Source organism: Hibiscus syriacus, unplaced genomic scaffold (assembly GCF_006381635.1).
Source record: "Hibiscus syriacus cultivar Baekdansim isolate YM2019G1 unplaced genomic scaffold, ASM638163v2 tig00110387_pilon, whole genome shotgun sequence".
NCBI lineage: Eukaryota > Viridiplantae > Streptophyta > Magnoliopsida > Malvales > Malvaceae > Hibiscus > Hibiscus syriacus.
Window position 1 is genome coordinate 370,281 of NW_024062717.1, and position 25,109 is coordinate 395,389.

At 34.0% G+C, this 25,109-nt stretch overlaps 1 long non-coding RNA gene and 2 pseudogenes across 1 annotated transcript; 2 read left to right on the forward strand and 1 right to left on the reverse strand.

Annotated features, from left to right (window-relative positions):
* Positions 1-7,705: 7,705 nt before the first annotated feature.
* LOC120122622 lies at positions 7,706-10,234 on the reverse strand (annotated as a pseudogene).
* A 6,990-nt stretch (positions 10,235-17,224) lies between these two features.
* On the forward strand, positions 17,225-18,529 carry LOC120122712. The gene is made up of 3 exons (XR_005516108.1): positions 17,225-17,433; positions 17,608-18,071; positions 18,151-18,529. It is a non-coding gene; the product is annotated as an uncharacterized LOC120122712 (long non-coding RNA).
* A 414-nt stretch (positions 18,530-18,943) lies between these two features.
* Positions 18,944-20,293, forward strand: LOC120122345 (annotated as a pseudogene).
* The last annotated feature ends 4,816 nt before the right edge of the window (positions 20,294-25,109 follow it).

Genomic DNA, 25,109 nt, shown 5'->3' on the forward strand with positions numbered 1-25,109 from the left:
CTTTCGTTTCCTGAATCAACTCAGGACCAATAACTTCTCGATCCTCAAGTTCATACCAGTTCAAGGACGTACGACATCTTCTCCCATATAGAGCTTCATAGGGAGCCATTTTGATGCTTGACCGATAACTATTGTTGTACGCAAATTCAGCAAGTGGCAAATATTTTTCCCACGATCATTTGAATTTGATAACACAAGCTCTTAACATATCCTCCAAGATTTGTATAGTTCGCTTAGACTGACCATCAGTCTGAGGATGAAACGCTGTGCTAAAGTTCAATCATGTGCCCAATGCTCCATGTAAATGTAATCACTATAAACAATATATCTATATATGCATATATACAAATAGGAAATCATGAATTCAACGATAAGAGATAGACTTATCATAAGTCTCGTCTCTATAAAACTTTATCTAGAATATGCACTCACCTTAGCCTTGCTTGATTTGAACCAATTCTAGAACTTATCTCTTTCTCGATCATTTCTAATTCCTCGATCGTTCTGGAACAAAGTTACGTTCACTATCTACATAATTATACATTTATACATATTAGTAATCCAATTGTATACTCTAATCTTCCAATTCTTAAACTAAAGAAAGACCAATTTCATTTCTTGTTTAAAGTAGGTATCGGTACCCTCTATAGGTATCAGTACACCCCTAACCGAGGTATATATACCCTGTCTAGGGTATATATACCCTAATGACATTCTAAAATTTTCATGTTAAGGGGGGTATCGATACCCCCTATAGGGTATCGGTACCCTACAGACATTCTGTAATTTTTCATTTAAAAGGGGTATCGATACACCTTCATAGGGTACCGATACCCTCTGCCCAGAAATTACATTTTGAGTACAAAAATCACCTCATTTCTGCTCAAACACATCCTATTTCATCCCCTTACATATTCTTAACTCATTTACTCATACTTGAACTCATCAATACTCATTCAATACTCATTCAATATATCTTTAACTTCAAAATCCACTTCTCTACCTAGAATTCAAGAATCATAACCAATTTTCAACATGTTCTAAATTCAATTCTTACACTTCACACTCCTTAATTAGGTTGATGACAAGTTAAATTTAACTGCAAATTCTACTTATCAACTCTTTTCCATAAATTCATTTAAAACCCCATTTTTTAATCTCTTATAACTTCTTGATCTTTTGATTATAAGACAACTTAAGCTTTCCTTAAGATTAAGTATCACCTAAGGATCACAACCCAACATTTAATTCAACAAGTAACCAACAAATTAAGAGACTCACCTTATACTTCAAGCCTCACGTATGAAGAATGAAGATAGGAAGATAACTCTGGAGAATTTTCTCCTTTTCCATGTGTTATCTCTCTTAATATGGAGGTGAAAATATATTTTAAGCTAATTTACTAGACTACCCTTTTAATTCTTTCATATTTACCACTTAATCCAATACTGAAATATTCCTATTTAAATCACCAAATTCTGAAACTTTATAATTTAGTCACTAACCCGTATTTTAGGATGTTACAGAGGTCATCCACACAGGTTGGACCTTGCTTCTTCGGTAAGAGGGTGATGAAGGAGTGATTAATAGAGGGATCCCAAAAATTGCCACAGTAGATTGCATTAAAGAAATCCATGATCTGAGTCTTAATAACCGGCCAAAACTCCTTGTAGAAATCTAGATTAAACCCGCCCTGCCCTGAAGCTCTTGAACCATTTTCCGAACTGATAACCGACCAAACTTCTTCCTATGAGAAGGGCACCTCAATACTTTTTTAGGAACTCACACGAAGTCTATTCAGCCGAACACCCAACCTTTTTACCAGCATAGTGCTACCTTTGTTGTAAAGTTTTCTGAAATGGCCTTCCAAAACTTTAGATATCGCATGAGCACCTGAGACTATTGTTCCGCCATTAAAGATTTGAGAAATGCAGTTTGCATGCCCTCACAAATATGCTGTCAAATGGAAAAACTTTGTATTGACATCGCTTTCCTCAAACCACTTTAGGCTTGACTTTTGAAGCCATTCACGTTCTTCGCGTCGGTACAAAGCCCAAAACTTAGCTCTTAGAGCCCGAATTTCTGCTTGCACTCCACTTCCATGGCCATTAACCAGCAAAGAGGTTTCTAGTTCCTCTATTTTTTCCTCCAACTCAACCACAAAAGCTGAATCTATTTCTTTAACATTGGCAACCTAAACTTTCGAGGCAGATTTGATTTCTCTCAACATCACATTGATCCTTTTATCCTAGTGAACAACACAAACTGAATTAACCATATCCACATAGCTTTGATCCTTTGCCCAGTGAGAGAACCATTTGAAAGGTCTCGGCCCGGCAACCTGGGAGACTTCTTTGAGTAAAACCAGATTGTGATCTGACAGGCTCTTAGGAAGAGTGCATTGAGACAAATATGGGCAGTGGAGTAAGATTTCTGTACAGATGAGAAATCTGTCCAGACGAGAAGCAATGATCGAATCTCCACCTCTACACCACATGAATAGGCTCCCCACTGGTGGCAGGTCGATCAAATTTCTGCTTTGAATGAACTCAGCAAAGTCCCACGAGGAGGAGAGATTTACCAACCCACCACACTTCTCGTCATCGCTTTTCACCGTGTTAAAATTGCCTCCAATGATAACTTGGAGACCGATGTTCGCTATAATTTCCTCCAGCTTTTCGAAATAGGTCACGCCTCTCAACTTGGTCGTTTGGGCATACACGTTGATAAGACCAGCATCTAAATTGAGCTTCTGCAGACAACCAATCAACAACACAATTCTGTTATGTAGAATCTTACTATGCAAAACAAAAGCATTATTATTCCAAATAGAGATCAAACCTCCCGAGGCACCAGAAGAGAGAACACAGATTGATTCATGAAACTTGCACCCTTAAAGTCGGTTGATAGTCAAAGGCTTCTCCAAATGTAATTTTGCTTCTTCGCAGGAACACCGCAGTGGCCTTACTCGCAAAAATTGAGCGACTAACAGCTCTCACTTTTTCACCCCTACCCAGCCCCCAATCGTTCCAGGAAAGAACTGCTAAATCCATAAGCAAAACATAATATAAAGCATATAGAAGAAACAAGCGCATATGTTAATGCCCATCAGCTCCGTCCAATTCCTCGAGTCTCACCAAAATTGTGCTCGACGGGACGCCGATAACGACACCCAATTTATCCCCAATTTCCAAGGTGGCTTCTGCTTCAGAAAGTTTCTCTTGGATAGGAACCAAGATAGACGCCTCGTTAAGGACCACTACGCCTTGAATCGATGGCCCCGCGAGGATCGCCCTTGCATTGTTCTTATTTCCTTTAGCAAAGGCTTTGGAATTCTTTTTAATTTTTTTGGGGTTTTCGAGCTCGCGTCCTCTTTAGGCAATCTAAGTTGTTTGACCGGCTCCGAACTCCCATCACAATGTTGATTTTCTTTATTTGGGCCCAAACCGTCTTTACATGGGCAGTTATGCGGTGCGACGCTTTAGTATATGAAAAAAATAAGACGCTATCGGTTTTGTTATTATTTTAAATAACAAAATCAGTAAAAAAATAACCAAAAGCATCACTATTTTGATCGGTTTTAATTACCTATATAGGTAAACGCGGTAAAAAAAAGTCGAAAAATTATGTTTTCGGTAAAGCTCTACCTAAAACATCATTTTTTTGACCGGATTTTTACCGCGTTTACCTATATAGGTAATTAAAACCGCTCAAAATAATGATGTTTTCGGTTATTTTTTACCGGTTTTGTTATTTAAAATAATAACAAAACCGGTAGCGCCTTATTTTAACCGTATACTAAGGCGCCGCACGTGAGCGTTTCCGTCTTTACATGTTGAGTCATAAAACCCGTTTACACATTGGGACATAAGACCTACATAGTCTACAACTTTAATGGGAACTTCCAAAAAAACCTGACCCAATGGATAGAGAAGGATTAATAAAGGCCAAGCTATCATCTGAAATTGTTTCACGCTGCAGCCCAAGATCCAAATGATCGGTCTACCCCTCTAGCCCATTTCCTGAAGCAATTGGGACTTCATGCAAAACCTCATTATTTACCACTTGCTGAACCGGCTGCATTAAGCATTCCTTGGAAACCGACGCATGCCGATTAACGTCCTCTGACATGTGAGCAGCCTTTTATTTCCTATATCAGAACCTGTCTCAATTCTATCCTTGTACTTAACAAATCATCATTGTCTGATACTCCATCATCCTCGAACTCCGTATTGTGGTGCACATTTTTGAACTGAAGATTACCGTCGATGAACTGCCGGTCACCTTTGAACGCTTTGATTCTCAGCTATATCGTGAAAAAGACACCGTTCACAATCAGTCCCAATCTGTCCGGAATTAAAGACGCCTGTTGGACTTCAACCAAAACTTTGGCTTCATCAAACCTGTTCCGGTAAAGGGTGTCTTCATCTACTTTCAGCCCGACCCCCACCTGTTCCCCAACTCCAGGAAGAAGTTCTCATTCCATACTGACAACGGCACATCCTGAAAAATCACCCAAGTTTTGATTCTCCTCTTACCTTCAAAGCTCGAGCATATCAAACCATAATCGTATAAGCGTTTCTCTCATATTCCAACACTTATTTGCTTCGTTAACGTTCAAAAAACAGAGCACGACTAACAGATCATGCCATGGACAGACTTTAACGTGGAACATCTCAGACCTGAGGTCCTCTTCAACGATATTCAGATTATACAATTCCTTGATCTTACCGGCTAGACACCAGCTTCTCCACTCTTGATTTGCTTTAAGAATGAAAATTTGGGTTGGCAAGGCCCTTCCATTGCTGTTATCTCTCTATACTTCAATCACTCTATCTAGAACTGACTCCTTTTCGTTGGTAAGGGCACCTTCTTCAACGTTGCGCTTCTGTGTCTCCATGTGCAGCTCACCTTTACCAATCAAAGCTTCTCTGAACGATCTCGCATCTCTTTGTGAGGAGACTTTCTTCCACTCCTTTTTCTCCTTCCCTATAACACTGAGTTTTCGCACTACTCCTCGCGTCAGGTTAAACCCTAATAGGTCAGTCGTCAATCACGATCCCATATCCTCTTTTTACTACTAACTTCGCTTCAACTAATCTCCAGTACCTGACGACCAATCACACTAACATTATGTTTTGGATAAATAATAGCAATGTTTTTAAAACCGGACCTTAAACAGGTTAATGTATTGGTTCAACCGTAGTTAAACTCGGTTGAACCGATTTATATAAAATAATATTTTTTTTAAAATTTTACATAATATTAAAAGTAATATTAATATATATATATATATATAACACTCTTTTTAAGTTCACAATATTAAAAGATATAAAAATATCACAAGTCATAACATATATAAGTTAAATACCATAAAATCAAGTGAAACAAAATGATTCAAATCAACTACAACATAATATTTAAGGTCAATACCTAATGAAATTCATTAACAACTAAATAAAAAATATATATAATAGATACAAGTATCAATAATCATAATCAGAAAATAAATTTGGGGCTGAAAAAAATCATAACAAACGACGTCGTTTGGTTTAATTTTAAAAAAAAAACAGAACCGGTGAACCGACCGGTTCACACTGATTTTGCCGGTTCGTTGTAAAACTGGTTTTATAAGGTGACTGGATCGGATAGACAATTGGTTCCCGGTTCAACTGGTCGGACCGGCCGGTCCGATCTAATTTTAATAACACTGAATAATAGTCAAGGAAAAATAAAAGTAAAATAGGGTATGCTTATAAAATTGAGCATTCTAAGCAAGTAAGAATTAGGGACGGATCCAAGATTGAATATTAACAGGGTGAAATATTGAATATTTTAAGAAAAATACAATGACTTATTAAGTATTTAGACTCAAAATTCAGAAGACAATATATAATTTGTCTAATATTTAAGCTTACAATGACCTAAATTATTATTAGACCAAAAAATTTGATAATAAATGACTATCATTCTTTAGTTATGTACCTACTTAACTATATACGTAATAAATTCTTGTATTTTTTAAATATTTATTTTTACACGAACTAAAATACCATTAGACCAAAATTTATCAAATATATATAAAAAAAAATTAATAGGAGTCAGGGTCCTTTTAAACCTCAACAGAGCTCCGTATTTGATAAAATACTAATTTCTCTCATTTTTAAATAAAAAATTATATCCATGCAATTTAATTACATCATTATATTAAAGCGTTTGAAGAAGGGGACTTAGTTTACATACATTCGAGAAAGGTTTTCAAAGAGTATTTATCCCAAGTTAAAGTCAAGTAAATTTAACCAACAATGAATGATTTAAGTAGTAAGGAAGTTGATATCGTTTAAGCAAGATCTTGAATTCAAATATTTGTGTAAGCTGAAAACTTTGATAGAGATATTGAAATTTTAGATCAAGTGCAACAATTTCCCAAGATTAAGACCGAGTTTATTGACCATGTATTGAATGTTAACGAAATTAGCTTTACAAAGGGTAATAATGTAAGTTTTTGTTGAAATATTTATGTAAATTAATTAGTGAATGTATTTAAATTATATAAGAAGAGTAACTCATTGATTTTAGTGGTTAAACTTAAAGGGATTGTTGTTTTTTTTTTTCAGATTTCGGATTTTCCTTCCGCAAGTTATGTATGTATTGTTAATGATTGAGAAAGATTATAAACAAGTACCACATTGTAATCACCCTAGATTATTCAAAAATAATTATATAAGAAGAGTCTAAAGATATGCTCTCTTAATTTTAAAATTAAATAAATTAAGTTTTGCTCTGTCTATTTTTAGATTCAATTACTTTTTAGGTCATCTTAATTTTGATCTATGATTGTCTTAAAATATTTTTTAGGTCCTTTCAATATTAAACAAATAAGATTTTAATCAATTCTATTTTTAATTTTAAATTACTGGTTTAATAATTAAACTTTGACCATGATTTCATTTTTTTTTCTACATTCGCTTAAAATTTCATCCTGATTTTATCTCCATGTAAAAAATTTCTTTATTATTGTTATTGTTGTTATCACATCCTGATGAATGAAGTATTTTATATAAATATATATTTATAAAATTTTATTTAACAAATGGTAATATGTAGAGTAATAAAAGAATTGTATTAGTGCTGAGATCATGTCCTAAGTAATGATTTATTTTTAATTTAGAACTTTCTTTCATAATGAAAATTAATAGTATAACAATTGAAACTTCAAAGGACTATTATTCTTGAACCAATCGGCTTACCCAATACACTTAAATTTAAGTTCTTATGAAAAATTGTTGTACTATCCAAGTAATTATTATCCTTAAAAATAATTAAAATATTATAAAGAATAAATTTTCTATTAAAGTAGTCTGCTTGAAATAACAATATATCATGTTGCGATTAATAATAAAAGAATTGAATTCAATACTATAGTATAAAGTTTTTCTCATATTAAAACATTTAACAACTTATTTTGTAATGTTATAATGATTTATTTTACCCTTATATATAAAATTTAAAATTCATAACCACGAACTCTTTTGTAACAAATAAATACTAAAATATAAATCCAGCAACACTTGACAACGAAGGCACACAGATTTCATGCTCGAATCTAAGACTTCTAGGAAGAACAATACTTTCTTTAATCATCGAGGTCGCTTGATTAAAATGATTATAATAATTGGCATGGCCATATGGTAAAATTACAAGGAAAGGAAGAGCTCGCATGACTATATTGATAGACTACAGAGCTTCCCTACCATCATTCAAAAGAATCTGTTAACAAATAAATTCAATTGATCAGATGAAGATTTTGAACATGCTATGTTACATGGAAACTAAGTTTCATATGAACAACTGCAATCAAGGGTTGATAATTATATATATAAAAAGTAAAATAGGAATATCAGCAGCAGGCGGTTGCAGACGCGTCTGGGTGCGGCGCCTCCGGCTCAACATGTTGTTCTTCACACCTTTGGATCCCTCAGCTAAAAGGCTAGGTGTATCCAATATCTGCACATTTTATCAAATATTGGGCTCATTCCATTCCAATGAAAATAATGATTTCAATTGGATACCTTTAGAACAAGCTCATCAAAGCACTGTTGTACGTTGACCTGCGTTTTAGCACCGCATTCAATGAAAGGCAACCATTATCTCTTGCAAACTCCAATCCCTCTTTCTTCGTCACAATCCTCTGACTTTCCTGAATTTCATTTTACAGACATCGGGTACAAATTAGAAAAGAAAATAACCATAGAGATGGTTGATGTGAGTAAATTTACCTTGTCAACTTTGTTCCCAACAAGCATCTTGATGCAGTCTTGATTTGTTGAGTAGAGTTCGAATTCCTTGGACCACACTTCTTTCAGATTTGTAAATGTTTCCCTTCGTGTTACATCGTAAACTGTTACATTATGATTCTCCAGCATGTTAAGAGCATAGAAATGTTGTTCATCACTAAGCTAACTGATAAACAACAGACTTATTAATGCAAACTTAATGAGTTAGGCTCAAAAGATCATATCATCTTAATCATGTCGTGGTAGTGGCAAGACACTGTTTACTTCCCTTCAAGGGTTTTACAAAAGGATCTATGAGGAATCGAAACGGGAAATTCCACAATAGAATAAGGAATAAAGGGAACAATGTTTGAGATGGGACAGTGCTACACATAAAAAAGAGGGGAAATAATTACCAAAAACCACCCCTTGGGCACCTCGGTAATAAGAACTTGTCAATGTTCTGAATCGTTCCTGCCCAGCTGCATAAGTCCAAACATTCAGCAAATATAAGTTGAATCAACCAAATGAAAAACTCACTCCCAACTTTTAAATATAGACTTGTCTGAGTCTTTAGTTATCCCAAAACGTGCTTAGTCCTTATGTTTTTAGTTTGTTTTCTTTAGTTTGTCCAAACTAGATGATTTAGAGAATGATGCGACAATGACGACATAATTTCATTCACAAATATTCCAACTAGGACTGTGCATGCATCTCAATTTAATGAAACAATTGGGAAAATTAGGAACTGACCAAGTTATTCCAAGGCAAATAAATGCCAACAATGGAAATGCTCTAAGTGATGGAACTGAAAGCACATAACTAATATATGTAATATGTTGTGTGTTCTTAACATAATTTTCCTGATATAAGTAGAATACCAATTCCCTCAGGCTCCATGTTGTTGATGTTTGGTTATTTGCTTTGAGCGTTTTTTTGCACAATTTTTTTTATAAAAAAAACAAGCTGTTTGTCAAAAGGCCAAAGAGAAAACCCAAGTAATTCACACCAACCAGAACCTCTACTTGGCTAGCAGAACAATCTCCACTTCAGAGAAGCTTACAAAGAAAATACTTAATACAATATCACTTTATCATGAAAATTTTCAATCCAGACTAATTATGAGAAGTCCTAAAATCTATGAAAATGTCAAGTGTTGTGGCACAGAAGTAGGGAATGAAGTAATCATCAAAAACTCTCTTCCATCACATTAATATTAAAAATAAAATGGAATGGAATAGAAAATAAGAACAAAAAAACATTATTTATCTTTAAGTTTTACCTGTATCCCAAATTGCAAGCTTTAGCTTCTTACCTCTAGCAGTTACTTGTTTCACCTTAAAATCAACACCTACATCACCAAACAAGAAGTGCAGATTAATGATTCATAACTTGTACAAACTATATATCTAAAACAGATATGAAAATACAAAAAATTATTAAAATATGTTAAACCGAATTCATATGCCCTCCTCAATAATAAAACAGCTAACCAAAGAAGCCTAGAATTCAGATCAAGATAATGCCAAAATAAATTATATGACGTAAACAAATTTCAACAATTAAAGAGTGTGGATGAGTACTAACCGATAGTGGGAGAGAGTTCATCAAAGGTACCGGCAGTAAAACTTAACAGAAGACTACTCTTTCCAACACCTGAATCTCCTATCATCAGCAACTTGAACGAGTAATCAAACTCACTCTCCATTTTCTAATTATTTTACTTACCATATAATTTATTTCTTTCAAATTACACCAATTATTTGACGATTAGATCTCCCAAATCCAACTATCTCTCTTCTTCTTTTTATTCTTCACCTCAGCCAAGAAGTCGGAACCTGCAAAATAGCATAGTATATTGATTCGTAAAGCGAGATAAAAAGATTGAGGCTGAAATGATCCTTACATTTTAAGATCATGATTGAAAATAATATTGATTGACGATGAGAGAGATGAGGATTACCTCATTTGCAAGTCTTTTTTTGCCCCTGGATATAAATGTTGTCCGTGTAAAAATAAGGCCAAAGTTTTGGCGTATTTACCCTGACAGATTTTATTTAACTGTGAGACACCCATTCAGAAAATTTTATCGATTTAGTATTTTTTGTCGCCTTTATGTAATTATAACACACGCCAATTTCAATCATTTATATTCCCTCAATTAATGATACCTATCCAACCAAACCCATCCCCAACTCTATAAATACCCCCTCCTCTATTCTTTCCAACACATCAAATCCTCTCAAACCATATCAAAACCCAATGCCTCTTAAAGCTCAAACTCGGCCAAATTCTATTTAGAATGTAATTTATTATATTATATTATAATAAATTAATTGTTGAAGTATATTTTGATATAACAATTAAGGCAAACTGTTTTTGGACTTGAATTGAATTTATTCAAAGCTTTAAAAGCTTTTCAAAAATAATTCAAAGTCCTTAAAGCTTGAAATTGAGCACAAAACGTTTTTCTGGACAAGCAATATCGATATTGTTCTTACAATGTCAATACCTAATGAACAATATCGATATTGTTCATATGGTATCGATACCAAAAGTAAGGGAAGTATTGATATGCACTAGGTAGTATCGATACTACCAGCAATGCTCAAATTCGAGAATGTAAAAATGGTACCGATATCCAAAGGGGTACCGATACTACTCTACATATTTAGTATCGATACCATAGGCATAGTATCGATACCATTAGGCCCCAACGGCTAGTTGATTTAAAAATAACATAGGTAGTACCGATACTCCCTTTAGGAGTACCGATACCCTCTGTTCCGGGTTGCTTTATTTTGTAAGAAAATTGATCCCCAACGGCTAGAAATGAACACAACAACATTCCAACGTATAAATACAAGTTGAGGACACTTGAAGAAGGGTTAGAACACCTATCCAAGCAATCAAACACAAGAGAAGAACTTTTCACTCTTTATTCCAATTCTCTTGTAAATATTTTGTTCTTGTAAGCTTAATTCTTTGTAAACAACTACCTTTGAGAGGTTTATTTGTTTACTTATTTTATCCTTTTGTAAAAGGGGGTTTGGTTCTATCTTAGCTAAGTGAAAAGATAGAGAGTTGTAAAGGTTACTCTTGATCCTTGAAAAATAAAGAACAAATTAGTGAATTTGGTAGAAAATCCTTAGTGAGGAGCTAAGGTACTGGAAGTAGGCTTAATTGAGAAGTCGACCCACTATAAATCATTTTGTTCATTGTCTTATCTTTTTCTCTCCTTACTCCCTTAACAGATTTTTATCAATTCACCCTCTTGCACATTTTTTCAGTTATTTGATTTGAGTCTCTTCGATCCTAACAATTGGTATCAGAGCTTAACTCATTAGAATGTTTAACCACCTTGAAACAGTCCTAGAAGAAGCTCTATCGATTCTCAACACAACGGACAAAAAAATGGCTTCAACTTGCGGTACATATTACATTGAAGATTCACAACCGGTCAACAATACATCCTACTTCAATGGAGCAAATTATGCCTATTGGAATAATAGGATGATGCTCTTCATTCAAGTAAATGATCTAGGATCTTGGAACTCTATCGTGAAAGGATACACAATTCCATCCGGCGAGATGGACGATTAGAGTGATAGAGAGGAGAAGAAGTTCCAACTCAATGCTAAGGCTATGCACATTCTCTTTTGTGCATTAGGCCCGAATGAATATGGAAGAGTCTTCTCTTGTTCCAATGCCAAGGAGATATGTGATAAGCTCCAAGTCACCCATGAAGGAACCGATGAAGTAAGGGAAACCAAGATAAGTCTTCTCAACCATAGCTACGAGAATTTCAAGATGAAACCTGATGAAGACATCAAAGCTATGAATGATAGATTTTCCATGATTGTCAACGGTCTCAAGGGATTTGGAGAAGTAATATCTAATGAGAACCTTGTGAGGAAGATGATATACTCTTTTCCAAAGTTTTAGAAATAGAAGAAGACATCAATTATCGAAGCTAGAGACCTAAAGTCTCTCACTCTCAACGAGTTAATTGGTTCTCTTCGCACTCATGAGTTGATGGTAAAGAAAGAGGAAGAAAATGAAGAGAAGCAAAACAAGAAGAAGAAAGAAGTAGGCATTGCCTTCAAGTCCACCAATGAGAGCCATCAAGATTAAAGTGAAGAGGTATATGAAGATGATGATGAAGAAAAAGAAATGGCCAAGCTCTTCAAAAAGTTCAAGAGATTCATGACTTTCAAGGAAGTGAAACATAAATCGACCAAGAAGAAAAGTCCTCCGATGTGCTTCAATTGTCAAAGAATGAGGCATGTCAAGTATGAATGTCCTCTCCTAAAGAAAAAGGTATTTGTAGCTGCTTAGAGTGATGAAGATGACTCAAATGATGAAGATGAAGTAGCCAACCTATGCCTCATGGCCATCGAAGGAGAATCAATGGTATCTTCTAACTCAAATGATTTAAATTCACATTCTTTTGATGAGTTACAAGATGCTTAGAATGAGTTGTATTTCGAATTTGAGACCATATATTCCAAATATAAGAAATTGATTTCAAAACTTAAAGTTGAAAATGATTTGGTTTTGAAAGAAAAAAGTTGATTTTGAGAATCAAAATGAAATTTTGAAAAATTATTTAGAACTTTCAAAAGTCAAAATCAATGATTTAGAAAAAGAAAATTTTGATTTGAAAGTTAAGTTTGAGAGCTTAGCAAAAGAAAAAGAATCAATTTCTAAAAACAACTCATTATGTTTGAAAATGGCAAAATGCTCACATTGCATTTTTATGGTCATTTGGAACATACTTGTCCCATAAATAAAAGAAAATCTTTTAAAATTAGACAAGTATGGGTTCCTAAGGGATCAAGAGGCATTGAAAATAATGTTCAAGGATCCAAAGCAATTTGGATATCGAAATCTACTTAAATGTCTCTTGTAGGTGTGTGAGAGCAATGGTGTTGAAAATGAAGAAATCAAGATGCTCTAGCCACACTAAAAAGGAATGGGTAACCTCTAAGCTTAAAAGCTTTTTAATTTTGCATAATTGGTTGCTCATTTGTTTCTTTAAGCATGCACGAGTTTTGATCTTAAATGTCTATGTTTTGTTTTTCATCTCATGTATGTTGAAAAAGTTTTATGATGGACATTTTAAATTTTTAATGATTTTCATAATTTTTAGTTCATCATAATGAATTTTGGTCAAAATTGGTTTTAAATGCAAATGATATCTCTCTAACAATTGATATCAAACTTTTCAAATGCTTTGATTTTACAAATTTTAAATTTTTGACCTAAATTTAAAAGTTTATGCATATGTTTTTAAAAGAAAAAGATATCTCTCTAGCAACTGATATTAAATTCTTCAAATGCATAACATTTTGAAAGCTTTTTCCTCATGTACTTAATTTCAATTATTGGTATTGCATAAAGTGTTTTAGACTTGGATATATTGAATTTCATGTGCTACTAACATGTTTGTTACTCTTTGTTGAAATTCAATTTTGTTTAAGTGTCAAGCTTTTAAAGTCAATTTTTGTTTGGAATGCATTTGGGGGGCTTTTGATTTTTCAAATGATTTTATGATAAAATTTATCACTTACTCTCAAATGTTATTTTTTTTAACTTTAAAGTTGAATTATATTTGATCTAACAAAAAGGGGAAGAAGTATGGTTTGAAACATTCAATTTCTTAATGAAAAAGGGGCTGAACATTTTCACAAATTTTCCAACAATTAGTATCTTTTCATTAAACATTTTATTAAGGGGGAGTTTTGCCAAAAACAAATTTTCAAATGTTATGTTATATCAAAAAGGGGGAGATTGTTGAACTATGTTTTTATATAACAATTAAGGCAAAATGTTTTTGGACATGAATTGAATTTATTCAAAGTTTTCAAAGTTTTTCAAAAATAATTCAAAGTCCTTAAAGCTTGGAATTGAGCACAAAACATTTTTCTGGACAAGCAGTACCGATACTATTCTTACAGTATCGATACCTAATGAACAATAATGATATTATTCATATGGTACTGATACCAAAGGTAAGAGAAGTATCAATACTCACTAGGTAGTATCGATACTACCAGGAATGCTCAAATTCCATAATGCAAAAATGGTACCGATACCCAAAGGGGTACCGATACTACTCTACATAGTAGTATCGATACCATAGACATAGTATCGATACCATCAGGCCCCAACGGTTAGTTGATTTAAAAATAACAACGGTAGTATCAATACCCTCTGTTCTGGACAGTTTTATTTTGCACGAAAATTGATCCCCAACGGCTAGAAACGACCACAACAACATTCCATCATATAAATACAAGCCGATGACACTTGAAGAAGGGTTAGAACACCTATCCAAGCAATCAAACACAAGAGAAGATCTTTTCATTGTTTATTCTAATTCTCTTGTAAATATTTTGTTCTTGTGAGCTTAATTCTTTGTAAGCACCTACCTTTAAGAGGTTTATTTGTTTACTTTTTTTATCCTTTTGTAAAAGGGGTTTGCTTCTATCTTAGGCAAGTGAAAAGATAGGGAGTTGTAAATGTTACTCTTGATCCTTGAAAAAGAATGAACATATTAATGAATTTGTTAGAAAATCCTTAGTGAGGAGCTAAAGTAGTGGAGGTAGACTTAATTGAAAAGTCGAACCACTGTAAATCCTTGTGTTCATTGTCTTGTCTTTTTCTCTCCTTGGTCCCTTAATAGATTTTTATCAATTCACCTCCATTTGCACATTTTTAGTATTATGTTAATTATTTATTTTTTTGCAGTTATAAAATAGAAGGCGGTCTGCTTCGTTTAGATGGACATCATATCTCTAGGCATTTTACTGATACGGTAATATTTTTAAATTATATTTTAATTTTAATTATTGGTAATAATTTATTTATTTATTTATTATTATTAGTTTATATATTAATTTCTATAATATTTATTAAATTAGAAGAGAGATAGTATATTAGATCCATTTATCTGTAATCTTAAGTTAGAGATTCCAATCCGTCTCTGGCCGTATCTAGTCGAGGCTAGATTCTGTTACGTAGCTAGATACGAAGGGCACTGTAACGTAGAATCCAACATGATTTCTGCATTGGTCGAGTGGTGGAGACCTGAGGCACACACATTCCATCTTCTGTGTGGAGAGTGCATGATCACGCTGGAGGATGTTTCCATACACTTGGGGCTTCCGGTAGATGAAGGTGTGCTTTCTGGGGTGGCGCACGGTAACTGGAATTCATTGTGTCATGAGTATCTTGGAGGTGTCCTGCCAAATTTTAACGGTGGTCGGATTCCGTTAACTTGGTTGGATGCAAATTTCAATCATTTGAGTAGCGACGCCTCGTAGGAGCAGGTAAAAATGTATGCACGGTCAAGCATATTACAACTGATAGGAGGGCTCTTGATGCCAGACAAATCGCACAATCAAGTTCACTGTATGTGGTTGAGGTATCTCACCGATTTTCATCTGGATGACACACTGAGTTGGGGATCGGCAGTTTTGGCATTCCTGCACAGGCAAATGTGTCGTGCTACTGACTATAGGAAAAATGCTATCGACGGATATCTCCTTCTACTACAGTCTTGGGCGTGGTATCGCATGCCCTTTATGTCCGATTGTGAAGAACTCGTTGGTCTTCACGTTATTATTGAGGTAATTACAATACTGATTTCCAATATTAATCATTTTATCTAGTATATAATAAAAATTATTTCATTGAATAGGTGGTATACTGCAAGGAAAGATCATTGTGATTTACCTGATGAATTAGAATCAACTAGGCTACTCATTGATCAAAAGGCTGGCACAGAGGTACGTATTTAAATAACAAAATTTATTTTTAATTATCATTATATAATTAGATTATTATTTTGATAAGAATTATATATATTTATTTTAGTTTGAACAGGCTCCTTATTGTACCGAAGAAATGAGGATTTGTATCCCACACAACTTAAGAGACCCATTAGATGTTTGGATGGTTGTGGTCCCTCTGATTTGTTATGCGATTGTTGAGTGGTACCCCACTCACTACAACAAATTTGTCAATTTATGACAAAATTTCTACATGACGTTACGTATATCGTCACAAAACATACTATAATGTGACGTTTTTTATTTTCGTCATATTTATTAATTAATGGTATATCTTTTATGACAATTTTAAAAATAGTCATTGATTTTTGTCACTATATGTTTGGCGTCAAAATCTTCCAACCAATTTTTGTGATGGGAAACATTTTAATGACATTTAGATAAAATAACGACGTTGTAAAATCGTCTCCAATAAAAAACATGTATTAGTGATGATTTATTATAATGACGATTTATTATAATGACGATTCAATTTGAATTAGCGGCGTTGCACATTTGTCACTAATAAGTTTTATTCGTGACAATTTAATTTGTCATATTTTATAAGACACTAAAAGTGACATTTTATTATTGTCACAAAAAATAGTTTTATCACGACGAAATCAATTATTTGTCATTGGTTTTTCTCTATCTTTTTTATATGACGATTTCAAAAGACGTCATGAAATTATATCACTTAATGTTAAAAAATAAGATAATCTAACAACCTTATTAAATAATGCAATTTATAGAGTTTTTTGTGTTTTTTATTTTATTGAAATTATTCTATATTAGATTATCTCGCATTCAAAGTTTTTTAGAATAAAACAAAAAATAATAAAATCGTAAAAAAGAAATTATCAAAAGATTTTTATATATATTATTATACTTCTATGATTTCTATGTTGTCACATCAAAGTGTTTAAGAAAAAATAAATATTTATACTTATCATAGAAATACTTATACAGTTTTAATATATTTAGATGCATATAACATCAATAATTTTAAAATATAAAATATTACTCTTTTATATAAAAAAAACTAATATTATAAAACATTGAGTTGTTTACTATCACAATAAGAGAATGGTATTGTGAGAGAGGTGACTTACTTGATGAAATAAGAATTAGGGATTGTTAACTTTGAAGTTAGCTTGCTTATTGTGTTTGGAGAAGCTTTACACGGGAAATGGAGAGTGGTTTAATGGTCAGCCGCAATGAAGGGCATGGAGTTCCTAACGATGGTTCCTGATTTGCCCAGTTCGGCAAACTTCAGGAATGGTTCCATCAATAACATCCTGAAAAAGGAATACCGAAAAAAGGTAGATGCTATCCTAATAGAAACCTTACACTTTTGATTTGTCTATTTCTGCAATTTGTAATTAAAATTAGGAACCATTTTCGAAAGGAACCATCATTAAGCCTTCTTCTGTTTTCCATGTCTTTAGTATTCCCTAATTTTCTCGATTTAATTTCTTGGAATTCTATTTTGACAGTCCATGCTTGTACATCCTGACAAAAACATGGGAAGTCCTTTAGCAAGTGAGTCATTTTTTCCGGTATGAACCCGAATAAACCTGCGACTCATGATCTTTTCGGTGTTTTTGCGACGGTAGCAAGCGACGCCGTTTATAAGCCTATGGATATGGTGAAACAGGGGTTACAGTTGGGCAAGAGTGGTGCTTATGAATGTGTGTTTGATTGTGTTAAAAAGTTTTGAAAGAGGAAGGTTTTCGGTTGTTTTATGCTTCTTACAGGATGACAGTGCTCATGAATGCGCCGTATACGACAGTTCATTTCGCAACTTACGAGGCAGTAAAAAGGGGTTTGATTGAGATTTCACCAGAGTGTAAGTGATGAACGAGTGATTTTCCATGCTACGGCGGGTGCTCTTGCTGGGGCTTCTGCTCCGGTTATCAGTACCCCGCTTGATGTAGTCAAAACTCAGTTGCACTAACAGGTAATTCAGTATTTGGTGTTTTCTCCTTGCTTTCTTGTGTTTTCCTGCATCAAGCTGAAGCTATAATAAGTTTTTGCAGCCAAACTAGAAAATTACAGCCCCTAGAACTGTTTCAGCAATTCGATTACAAGACATGAAGAGAAACCGGTTATTGATATTGAAATGGTCAAGGACATGGATACGTCGGAACATGGAAAAGGATCTGAATCTGGCGACTCTACTGTGGTGGATGCAAAGCTTAATGCTAATCAGTCAGATGCAATCCATCAAGAACCAGACATGAACGAAAGTTCAAATTGTGGACATGAAGACTATGGCAATATTTCTTCTAGCCAAAGCATGTTTGACCAATATGACAATGAGAAACGAAAGGAAATGTTCGCAGGGCCATGTCTGAAGGCCAGTTTCCTGTCCTAGAAAATTTATCACATACCCTTGATGCTGCTTGGATTGGAGAAATTCAGCGAGGACCTGTATTATCCAAGAAAAATTCGTTTTCACTTCCTGAAATTGTTGTTGTATATTTGGAAGACCGTTCTGAATAAAATATTGTGCCAAAGATTTTTTTTTCTCCTTCCCCTACATTACTCAGTACAGGTTCTGAAAATATGGTAGAATTTGTTAGCTGGTTAAAAATGCCTTTCTTGAGTTTCTATCTTTCATCTTTCGAACAAAAACATTTTAAGAAGTTCTTCAAACCTTGATACATTAAATATATATGATCGGTTCAATATTTCATCGTTTAAAGAGTTGGAACTGCAAGGTAGGGCTAGGCTGCTTCTTCCGGTGGGTGTTAATGACACTGTTATTCCAGTTTATGATGATGAGCTCACAAGTACCATATCCTATGCTCTAGTATCACCTGAATACCATTTCTGGACATGCCCAAAAAGGGCGTTGAATGGGATGAGGATTTCTTTGTTCTTATGATTGATAGTTATGGGAAAGCTGATATAGTTCAAGAAGCTGTCAAAATTTTCCAGAAAATGGAGGAGTTGGGTATGGACAGGACTATCAATATGATGCTTTCTTTAAGGTTATATTGTGACGTGGTCAATATATGATGGCCAAAAGGTATTTCAATAAGATGTTGAGTGAAGGGATAGAGCCTACTCGTCATACATATAATATCATGCTTTGGGGATTCTTTTTGTCGTTGAGACTTGACACTGCTAATCAGTTTTATATAGATATGAAGACTAGGGGCATTGCACCTGATGTTGTGACATATAATACATTGATTGGGGATTTTTTTTGTCGATGAGACTCGACACTGCTAATCGATTTTATGAAGATATGAAGACTAGGGGCATTGCACCTGATACTGTGACGTATAATACATTGATTAATGGATATACTCAGTTCAAGAGAATGGAGGAAGATGAGAAGTTGTTTGTAGAGACGAAGGCGAAGAACTTAGCCCCTACAATAATCAGCTACACTACCACGATAAACGGGTATGTTGTAGTGGAGCAAGTTGATGATGGGTTGAGATTCTTTGAAGAGATGAAGTCCATTGGTATAAAGCCTAATGTAATAACGTAGTCAACTTTATTGCCAGGGCTGTGTGATGCGGGCAAGACAAAATGAGGCTAAGACTATTTTGAAGGAGATGGTGGAGAGGTATATTGCACCTAAGGATAATTCAATTTTCATCAAGCTGTTAAATAGTCTGCAAATCTGGTGATATGAAGGCATCTTCTGATGTGCTCAAGGCAATGATTCGATTGAGTATTCCAATAGAGGCTGGTCATTATGGTGTCTTGATTGAAAATTTTTGCAAGGCGAATGAATTTGATCAGGCAATCAAGTTGCTGGATAAGCTTGTTGAGAAGGAAATTGTGTTGAGACCAGAAAATTCTTTAGAGATTGAGGATATTCGAACGTTGATCAGAGCTGTATCTAATGGCTAATATATTCTGTTAGTATGGCAACATGAATTTCTAGAAATGATCTTACTATGAAGCTTTGTTCTACCGTTCTGCCTCATCCAATTCTGAGTCCTTTACATTGATTCTTGGGATGTTGTTAGAATGTACCGAAAATGATTTGTAGGTATCGTATTTTTCTTCAATTTTGAACTTCTTCTGAGACAACCTGTATGTTCTGCAGCTATGACAAATCAACAACTAATGGATAGAGGAAACCAGATGATGGATGAGACTGATCAAGCTATTGACAGGGCTAAGAAGGCTGTTATCAAAACTTTTTCTGCAATTTGATTATGACACCCGTGCATTTTCTATAGGGAGAAATAATTGGTTTTATATTCAGATCCTTAGACCTTGAAATTTCCTTCTATATTGAACTTAAAATCAACAAAATGCAAGAAGTCTTGGGATGTCCAAAGTTTTGTATTAATTCCTCCTATCATTAACACATCCAGATTGATGTGCTATTGATAATGAAAGACTAATTTTGCCTGACCCTTTTTAATATTAAGTTGTTCAAGATACTATTGATGTTGGAACAAAAACTGTTGCAGCATAATTATCAATGTAGTTGGATTACAAATGAATCATTCTCTTAGTGTAACCGAACTGTTGTGTTTATGAATTAAGTTGTAGAATGCTTTGCCAGTGGAGAGCAGTTGTGCTATAATAATTGATGATTTTAGTTGTGGTTTAATGCACCTTTGCAGTTCCCTCTAATATCTAAGAGCAATCGATTGCAAAAGATGATGAAAGTATTTATAATAGTTTTTATATGTTTTAGGATGGCACCAGGCAAAGTATCTCGTAAAAGGATTTGAACACAAGAAAATGAAACTAAAAAAGTCTCCAGTAAACTAAATCGAACCCAAGAATCTGAACCTCAACAAGTTACTGATGTTCTAAATCAAACACATGAAGAAATTGATCCAGATACAACAATTAAAAATTCAGGTAAACATTATTTTCAATATTTATATAAATGAATAGCAAATGAGGATTGAGTAGTAACAATGACATAATTAAAAAAATATAAAAACTAAGAATATGTATATATACATATTATTTTCTTTGTAGCAAAGTCTTTGACTTTAACGTTGAATAATTTATTTATTTATTATTCCAAAGTTAATATTTTTATTTTATAGATTCAGTCAATTTATCACATAAAAAGGTACGAGGACCAAGTCGAGGTAAGGATTGTAGTAATTAATGTTGATTATTTTAATTTGTAGCTTCAAATGATACCATGAACTCAACATCAACAAAATACAATCGACTCAAGGTTTGGATTGAGATTGCTTCAACGAAATATTCCACAAGTCATATTATTATCATATTATTTTTATTTTCTGTAAACATTTAAACACCTTTATATTTATAGAAATGAAATTATTATGTATTTAGTGAAATATTTGTTTAAATCTTATTATTTTACAATAAGTGAACTATTTTATTTTTTACTTAGATTTGTATAAATAATTTTATTTTAATAAATATTGTCATTAAAAATGTCATAGAATATAAATTATTTGTGTTTTGCTACAATATCTCTTTCGTCACATATAAGTTGATTTTAATGCATTTCTTGTGATAATATAAATTATCAATAACGAAATCTTATTTAATTTAGTGATGTAACCAACTGTCATAGAATATAAATTATAAAGTGACGTTATGCATAAATGTCATTCATAATATTATTAGGTAACATATATATTATGTCACTAAAAATGTGACAATATCCCTTTCGTCACATATATGTTGATTTTAATGTATTATCTGTGACGATGACATGCTACTATTAGGTGACGATATACTACGTTACTAACAATGTGACAATTTTCTTTTCGTCACGTATACAATGAAATTATTGTGTTATTGGTGGCGATATGATTTATTAATGACGAAAATGTACATCATTTGGTGACAAAAGTAATTGTCAGTGAATGCAAATTAAACTATGATGTTATCCATTAGCGTCACTATATATTTAATAATACATGACGATAACACATACATCGTCACTTTTGACATTTAGTGACACACTTAGGGTGACGATCGTCATGACATTGACTTTTATGTCACAAAATACATCTAGTGACATAAATGGAAGTTTTAGTGACAATAACCTAGATGCCACTAACAAGAAAATTTGTTGTAGTGACTGATCGCGTGCCTCAACAATTTGGTTTTGTACAATCAATTCTGAAAGCACCTCAAAATCTCGACGAGTTGCATAACACCGATCAACACGAAAAAAAATATGTAAATTGGCTACTGAAGGATTATAAGTGGGTCATGATATGGGAGGATCGACGTGGGCGCATTCCCTGTAGAGAACCCATTTATGTGGACGATTTGATGGTTGCAGGTGGTTATTACGAGTGGTTCAATAGGAATGAGAAACCGTTCCTTCTTTTCGAGGAAGCACGAGGAGAAAGCGTTCATCGACGTCCACCGTCATAATCCCATCGTCCCCCGACTCGTGGACGAATAGTAGGTGCTTCCAGTTTGTCCTCAGCTACAACATCGAAACCTTCACATCAGCCACCGTCTACACCGATGTACACCCCACAGCCGTTTCATATGGCTCCGCAGCCATATCAGATGCTACGACTGCCGCATAGTTATATGACCTCTCTTGGAGGATATTATAGTTTTATGTTTGTAGATCCAACTGGGGTTCATATACTGGTTATTTGGCGGGTCCAACATCACCACTGATGGCCGTCGCACAGACACCTCATGTACAATTTTCTTACTCATCGATGTTGGTATTTTCTTAGTTTTCCAATTTTTTATGAGCGGTGGGATAGTCAGTCATACACCTCCAGGGTCCTTATTCTATGGAGATGCTACATCGTCATTCGTTCCTCATCAAAAAAATGTATCTGCTCCTGATGATGACAACGATGATGATGATGATGATGATGATGGTGATGATGATGATGATAAGAGTGAGGAGTCAGAACAAGTTATACAAAGAAATCCTCCTCGAGAAAGACAATCATCGCTATGCGGAACACATTCAAGATGCATGCATCGATAGATTCATAAATTTCATTATATTTGTATTTAAGTTTTTTACAAAGAATTATAATTTTTAATTATTTACCGTTTAATACTTAATTTATTTTGTTTATTAATTAATTCAAGTGAATGGTTTTATCATTTAGTGCATTTTAATCAATTTTCTTGTTTATTAATTATTTACCTTTTATGACTTAATTTATTTATTTTATTACTTAATTGAAGCGAATGATTTTAGTATTTTGTTTATCACTTAATTGAAGTGAATAAGTTTATTATTTACTGAATTTTAATCCACTGTCTTGTATTATTTTCTTGTTTAATTAATCGGTGATGATCAAATGAAATTAACTTAAAGTAAATGTAAATTAAATTACAAAAACTATTCTTTCATAAACAACAACTACATCAAGCACAACATCAACAATTACTTGATGACAGAAGAGATGAACATTTTTCTACTGTGTCATGGGTTTCTACAATGCCCACATCTTTTTTTTGTCTAGATATTTCTGGAATATCCATATCACAATGAATTCGAGTGGATTTTGAACGACCATGGTCCCTCAATAAAGACGGATCTGGTACAATCGGAAGCCAATTTTGAACCTCATTAGGGTCTTTGTCATTACCTATGGGGGGAACTCAAATTCATATACCTTAAACACTTCTGATAGTAGGTATACGAGATCCACAAAACGGTTATAGGCTTGATGGGTATGCAAGCAAGCTGTTATGACATGAAAGCATGGATACTTCAGAGCTTGAAAAAACCCACAGTTGCACCATCTATCTCATAGATTAACTCTTAACGAGTTATCTTGAATCCCTTGAAGAGGTCACGAGATCTCTGTGACACAAAACAATTCATGCGTTATAGAGAAGCTTGTTACAGATATTCCATTTGATGCAACAATTCTTTTTTGTAGATCTTTAACTAATCTAGAGTGATAGACATGATCGCTTTGCATCCATGTTTGAGCTTATCCCACGAGCTTCGCAAAAAACGTTCCCAAATGAAAATATGTTGTTTTTACCAAAGCTGTTACTGGTAAATGACGTGCCCCCTTTAAGGTCGAATTGATAGCCTCATCCAAGTTGGCTGTCATGTGTCCATATCGATATCCACCATCATATGCATTTGTCCACATTTCTTTATTGATAAGGCTAATATAATCGTATCATTCCTCTTTCTTCCCCCGCAACTCTTGAAGCATGGACTCAAATGTTTGAGGTAGTAGTTCGTAACCTGAGCATCAAATGTAGAACTTACTAACTTTGTTTCTATAAAAAATGAAAATGATTGAAAGAAAAAAAATAATAACATTTTCATATACCCATGAACACAAGTAATTGGCACTCATCATTCTTCTTGAACCCGCCATGATAGTTTGCATCAATGTGTCGGATACAGTACCTATGTTGGATATAGGGTGGTTGCCACATTGGACCCAAAAAATCAATTGCTGCTTTGATCCTAACTCCACGATTTGAAATGACATAAATTTCCCCCTCGTGATAACATGTGAGCGTAAGTTTCGGAGGAAAAAAGACCAAGAATTTGTATCTTCTCCTTCAACAAGGGAAAAATCAACTGAAAGAATGTTGCGATTAGCATCTTGGACAATTGGCAATAGTAAAACTTGCTTGTATTTTCCATACAAGAATGTCCCGTCGATTTGGACCATGGGCTTGCACTGTATTTCAAAACATTAATACACTGTGGGTAAGTCCAAAAAAGCCGGTAGAATTGGCATCGATCGCGAAGAACTCAATCATTATGGTATGCATGGAAAGTTTCAAAGTCCATAACTGTCCCAGGATTCAACCTGCGCACCACCCTAAACCAACTTGGTAGTTCATTGTAAGATGCATCTCATTCGCCGTGAAGTTTTTTAATCACATTCTGCTTTGCCTTCCATGCTTTTCTATATGAGACGGAATACCCATACTGAGATTGTATAGCTGAAATCAACACAACAATAGCTATATGGGAGCTTTATTTTACCATGGGCATGATGGCTTGACAGATCATATCGGAGTCCAAATTAGGATGATCCTGGTTGATCCCTCT